The following is a 6492-nucleotide window of genomic DNA, read 5'->3' as shown; positions in this document are numbered from 1 at the left end:
CAGCTAATGTGTCTGAAGGCGTAATCGCAGAGTAAGTCTCACTTATGCCCTATGAATGGGAGACAGAGTCTCCTAAGTCTCTTTGAATATAGAAGGCAACAATTAGTATTTCACATATTTCACAGAAGGGTGCAGCTATTGCAGGAAAAGCTAGTCAGATGTCAGTATAATTTTGTTTGCTTAACTATAGAAATCTTGTGTTCATATCAGTAGAAGCCACTCGTTTATATGCTCTGTTATAATTCAGGTTGGCAGAGTGTGAAGAGTGAAGCTGGAAAGTGTAGTTCAAGCTAAGGACCTCATGCTTGAACAAGACAAGATTTCTTGATTGCATACTTTGCAGCTTGTCACAGTCTGCTATGCACACCTGCAGTGTAGTGTGGACATGAGGAAAGATAAGAATATATTCAGCTTACTCTTTGAAGTTTTGACTACATTTGACCGTGCTGGTTGTTTTCTACAGGTGTCTGTTTAGCCGCGTGGCCTGAAATGTAGTCTTTTTGTCTTGCTTTTATGGATCCCCCAAAGGGCCACATCTTGCCTTTTGTTTTGCCTCCAGAGCAGTCCCCAAAGATGATGAAATTTTTGTGTTGGGTTTTATGCCAGCGTAGGTCACTTTGACGTCTTAGAATTCCCACAATGAAAATTCCCTGTTGGCCTTCTTGCCCTTCATCCCTTGCATTTGGCTTTTGTGGCACATCTTGCCACCTCCCTTGCTTCTCTCATGAATATTGTGTGTGTGTTGCATGTTTTTCATTGGAATATAAAGATGCACTGAATGTAGGGCTTGTGAGTAAAAATGAGTTAATGCCATGTGAGAAAAGAGGAGCCTCTGCCCAGATCACTATGTGGTAGAGTTTCTGGGTGATATCCAAGGACTGTTTGCTTTTTTTGATGGTGTTAGGTTTCTTTTTTAGGGGTGTGCATGTGTATTTTGCCTCCATGGAAATACAGATGGAATCATCAGCCTGCTGAAATACACTGTCCTAGTCCAGCATAGCTCTTGTTCCAGCTTTGGTTAAGGGAAACACAGAAAAAGTATCTCTGTTTTCTTGGGATGGATGAATGAAGTACGATAGAGGAAAGAACCTTCCAAACAGTCTTAGATGACAGGAAGGAGGAGTCAGTCTGTTTCTGTCATTAAACAAGTCTCACACTAAACGTTTAGAAGCGACACATGAGTGAACAGTGGAGATGCAGGGAACCTTACTTTGCCTATCCATTCCCATGCAACCCGAAGGAACTGCTTTTAAGTGCTGCCTTTTTAGTTTGGAGGGGTGAGATATCCTCTTCAGGTAATAATATTGTTGCCTGGGTGGAGCACGGCAGTTGTTGTGACACTGCTCTAAAGAATGAAGTCTTGTCTCTGCCAAATGCCATTTTTAATGTCTGCACCTGGGAGTCATCTTAGTTCACCATCATTTAGAGGTTTTTTGCAAGATGCTAATGAGTGATTCTGGTATTTTCCATGTCAACTTTAGACAGCAGAAGAGATGGGCAACAATCCAGCTGCTGCTTCACCGAGGTGCAGATCCCAATGCATGCTGGATACCAGCACCCCTTCTCTTCCTTGCCGTTAAAGCTGCAGATGCAGAAGCAGTGAAACTCCTCTTAGAAAGGGGAGCCAGGACTGATGTGCGGCTTCCATCCAAGGTTTTATTGCATTATAATTGATAATGATGTAGGATTCTAGATGAGTGCAGCAGCTTCTGTGTCCTGCTGTAAAATCTGCAAGTAAGAACCAGCTTTAGAATGGACAAAAAGCTGTTTAAAGTGATTATCCTGTTCAAAGAACTATTTTATAGAAAGAACTCAAAGCTCCTTATTCCCTGAGTTTTCCTTCCTCATTATGTTTTCTTGTTGCCAAGCCCATGCATGACTGGGGAATGCTTGTGAAGCTGCTCCTCAAGTTGGTAACAGCTGTTGTGATTTTGGTACGTTGTGTATCTGGTACCTTGAGCTTTCCACTGTCCCGTAACTCAGTTTGTAGGTTCATGGTGGCTGAAAGTGAGACACAGTATGTGGGAAGAGGAAGCTGGGATTATTCTTTTGAAAATATTTGGTACTGTTTTAAGTTGCGATAAACAGGAGTCTTAATGCTATGTTTCTTTTTTCAGTTTGGGGGTTTAACCCCTCTCCACATAGCTGTATCTATTCCTGGGGAGGAAGGAGTCCAGATAACACAGTACCTCCTGCATTCTGCACCAGATCTTGATGCAAGGGCAGAAGATGGAAATGAGGTATATGGTCCAGACCAGGTATGTTGCTTTGTGAGCTCAGCTTCTTGCAGCTCTTGAAGGCTGCACAATACATAAGCAGGGAGTTGAGCTTCCTGCCTGCTTGATTTCCGTGAAATTTTTGCATCCTATTGGAATAACTATGTTCCTTTAAAAAAGAAAAAAAGTAAAAAAAAAAAAAAAAGCCACTGGAGGTCTGTATTATTGGGTTACAGTAAACACATCCATGTGTTTTGATGCCCCAGAACATTTTTGCTGTCATGCCTCGTTTAAGGCAGAGGTTAAAAGTCTCTTGTGGGCAGTCTAGTATAAATGCCTGAAGGTATAATGAGAGCAGTGAACATAGGACCACTGTCAGAAACAGATACATGATGGGACCCGCTTGTTTCATCTCCATGGAGCCTGCCTACTTGTTTTTGTTTTGTTTTGTTTTCCTTGAACACAGACTCTTTCTGCTGGATTCCTGCAGCATTCACTGTGCCCCCAGAGTTACAGAAAGATAGCTCTGCAGTAAACTTTTTTGGTAGTACAGAACTTTTTGGTTAGGGTTGCCATTTTTTTTGATAATTGTCTACTTGTGATGGAGCTATACCAGCGAAAAGTGCTCTTTTTGGCATTTGTTACCTGAGGAATTACTTTACGTTATAGTACTTAAATCATTTCACAGAATTACCAAACAGTTGAGAGTTTGGAAGGGACCTCTGAAGATCGTCTGGTCCAAAACCCCAGCTCAAAGGAGGGTCAATGAGAGCAAGTTGCTCAGGACCTTGTCCAGTTGGGCTTTGAATATCTCCAGGAATGGAGACTCCATGGCCTCTCTGGGCAACCTCTTCCAGTGTTTGATCACCCTCACAGGAAAAAAAGATTTTTATTATGTTCAAGTGGAATTTCCTGTCTTTCAATTCCTGCCCATTGCTTCTTGTCCTGCCACTGGGTGCCACTGAGAAGAGTAAGGCTCCAGCTTGTTTACTCCCTCCCATCAGGTATTTATACACATTGATAAGATCCCCCTGAGCCTTCTCTTCTCAAAGCTAAACAATCGCAGCCTCTCCTTGCACGAGAGATGCTCCAGTTCCTTAATCCTCTTTGTGGTCCTTTGCTGGACTTGCTCCAGGGGAGTCCAGAACTAGACACACAGATGTGGTCTGACCTGGGCTGAACAGAGGGGGAGGATCACCTCCATTGACCTGCTGGCCACGCTCTTTCTAATGCTGCCCACGATGCTGTTGGCCTGCTTTGCTGCAAAGGCACGTTACTGGTCATGTTCAGCTTGTCCACCAGGACCCCCAGGTCCTTTTCTGCAGAGCTACTTTCCAGTAGGTCAGCCCCCAGCATATACTGGTGCCTGGGGTTATTCCTCCCCAGGGGCAGGACTCTGCACTTCCCTTTGCTGAACTTCATGAGGTTCCCCTCTGCCCATCTGTCCAGTCTCTCGAGGTCCCTCTGAATGGCAACGCAGCCCTCTGGTGTATCAGCCACTCCTCCCAGTTTGGGATCATCAGCAAACTTGCTGAGGGTGCACTCTATCCCTTCATCCAGGTCAATTAGTAAACAGTAGTAAACAACTTAACCAGTATTGTCCTTGTATTGACCCCTGTAGGTGCACCACTGGTGACTGGCCCTCGGCTGAACTTCATGCCACTGATCATAACCCTTTGAATCCGGTAGTTCAGCTAGTTTTCAGTCCTCACTGTCCATTTATGTAAGCCATACTTTAGGAGCTTGTCTATGCAGACGTTGTGGGAAAAAGTTTTGACAGCCTTACTGACGTCAAGGTAAATGACATCCACTGCTCTCCCATCTTTCACCAAACTGGTCATGTCCTTATAGAAGGCTATCAAGTTGTTCAGGCTCGATTTCCCCTTTGTAAATCCAAGCTGACGACTCCCATTCACTTTCTTTTCCTTAGTATTTTTGGAAATGGCTTCCCAGAGGATGTGCTTCATCACCTTCCCAGGGATTGAAATGAGGCTGACATACTTGTAATTCTGCAGATCCTCCTTCTTGCCCTTCCCGAATATAGGAGTGACATTTGCTTTCTTCCAGTCCTCAGGAACCTCACCTGGTTGCCATGACATTTCAAAGATAATTGAGTGACCTTGCAATGACATTGATGGGCTCCCTGACATCCCATCAGGTCCTAGTCACTTGAAAAATGAGTTGGCTTGTGTAACAGGAATGGTAAGATTTGTCTTGTCATGACAGTGGCTAAGGTGAATGTCTGTTTGCAGTCCAGGGAGGTTTAGATAGCTTCTTCAGTTTGTATTGCAGTACTTTCTCCTTTAGTAGCAATCAGGATGACTTGGTACCTATTTGCAAACAGTATGCAGTTATAAAATGCCCAGATGCAGTGCAGGTATATTACTTTCTGACATACCATTTTTTATTTTTTTATGTTGGCCTGGTAAGCCTATATTCATGCACCTTAAATGAATGACATGTGAATGAACTTGAGTGAAGACCCTTTTTGCCTGATAGCTTGCTTCTTTCTTCCACCCCTCACTGTATCATTTGGCCCAGTAAAAGTTATTAAATTCTGTCTGTAAAATTTTCCTTCCCTGGATTCCTCCAGTGGAATCAAATTTCTTAATGTGCAGTGCTGAAGATGATTTAGGCAGATGGAATCTGAATGTAAAGAAGGAAGTAGAAAAAGGGTGGCCATTGCTTTGGTGAGGCTGAACAAGTCTCGTCCATGATTGACATCCAGAGCAATGGGTGACCAAGCAGTTGATTTTCTTCTGTATGTCTCTGAGCTATGTTACAAATGTTCACATAATTTCACTTAGGTTCCTCTGCCTCAAACCAGAGAAACCCAGTTGTCCCGTGGTGTCACTGTGCACCTGAAGAATGAAGCAGGACCACCAAAAGGGTACTTCTCCTCCTATTTTGGTCCTGTTCCAGAAGAAGGTGGAAGGAGTGCATTGCATATTGCATGCGAAAGAGAGGATAACTGTGAGGTAAGAGCATGGCATCCGAGGTTCTGCTCATAGAGAGTACTTATGAGCTAAACTCCCCAAATGACATATCTAGGGAGTGAATACTTTTCATCCCTCTGTAAGGAGCTGATTGAATTCCTGGGATAAACTCCTTACCTTGTGAATTATTAGTGTTGTACTGATTAAAAACCCATTAGCACTTGAGAAAAAAATATTTCTTAAGTCTTTAGAATTCTGTTTAACACAGGAAATTCCTCTGCTTAAGTTTCCATTAGTGACTTGGCCATTAAGTTTTACTATTCACGAGGCCAATTTGAAGCTGGACAGTCTGAGTTTTCTCATGTGCTAACCTTTGAGCATTTGGGTTTTTACCGTAGTAACATTCTTCTAGCAGATTTACGAGGTGTGCACTTGGAGGAAGGAGAGGTTTTTGAGAGAGGAGATGTACTTCTTCAGAGGCAAGCTTACGTATACCCTTTGGCAGCAGGGTTAATGAGATTTGGTAACCTGATGGAGAGGTTTATGCATAACACTACCATGCTTGGGGTTCTTAGCCATGAGAAAATGGAGGTATATTTTTGCTATAGGATCATAGCTTAGGTGAAAGGCTTGAACGTGTTTTATGCTGCTCATTTTGTTCATTATTGTTACATATACATTATATTTAAAAGTTAACATTATTATGATCTAATTCCACCTTTTTCTGCACCTGCCTACACAGCATGCCAGAGATGTTATCCGCCTCCTTTTAATGCATAAGGCAAATCCAAACACACTATGGAGTGGCCATTCACCACTTTGCTTAGCAATCGCCAGTGGGAATGATTTGGTGAGCATCTTTGAGTTCCTCTTTACGTGTGTTGTACTCCTCCATTTGTCTCTGCCTTCTCTGATGACAGGCAGACTTGGGTAACTAGTTATGTTTGCCATAATTCATTCCCAGTGAAAGTACTAAATTTGCTTTTCTTTCAAACCTGTGGATGTTGCATGAGCTGAACTAGAGGAGCCGTGTAGTATGACAGCGATAGCTAGAAATATTTGGTAAGATTCAGAAGGGTATAGCATTCAGAGAAGAGTATCCATTTTTATGAATCACAAGAACATGCAGTTCTCTTACAGGCTACCTCCCCACTCAAATCATCCCAGCCAAATGTTAAAACACTTTGCTTCTGGATATGAGAAAAAAAATGTAGCTCTTTGAGGGTAAGGAGTATGCTTTTCTAGGAAAAGATCAGTGATCACACTTGGAAAGGATCTGGGCATTACGGGGCTCAGCACTGCACAGAGGAGGCTTACAGCTCACACAGTAGAGTGCAATA

At 42.9% G+C, this 6492-nt stretch overlaps 1 long non-coding RNA gene across 1 annotated transcript; it reads left to right on the top strand.

Moving 5' to 3' along the window:
• The first annotated feature begins 2123 nt into the window (after window positions 1-2123).
• Window positions 2124-5949, top strand: LOC135326542 (uncharacterized). Its single transcript, XR_010386895.1, has 3 exons — window positions 2124-2258; window positions 5024-5194; window positions 5895-5949. It is a non-coding gene; the product is annotated as an uncharacterized LOC135326542 (long non-coding RNA).
• The last annotated feature ends 543 nt before the right edge of the window (window positions 5950-6492 follow it).

The sequence above is a fragment of the Dromaius novaehollandiae genome, unplaced genomic scaffold (assembly GCF_036370855.1).
Source record: "Dromaius novaehollandiae isolate bDroNov1 unplaced genomic scaffold, bDroNov1.hap1 HAP1_SCAFFOLD_63, whole genome shotgun sequence".
NCBI classification, from domain to species: domain Eukaryota; kingdom Metazoa; phylum Chordata; class Aves; order Casuariiformes; family Dromaiidae; genus Dromaius; species Dromaius novaehollandiae.
The sequence above is the reverse complement of the archived record's forward strand: the minus strand, read 5'-3'. Positions and strand labels throughout refer to the sequence as shown.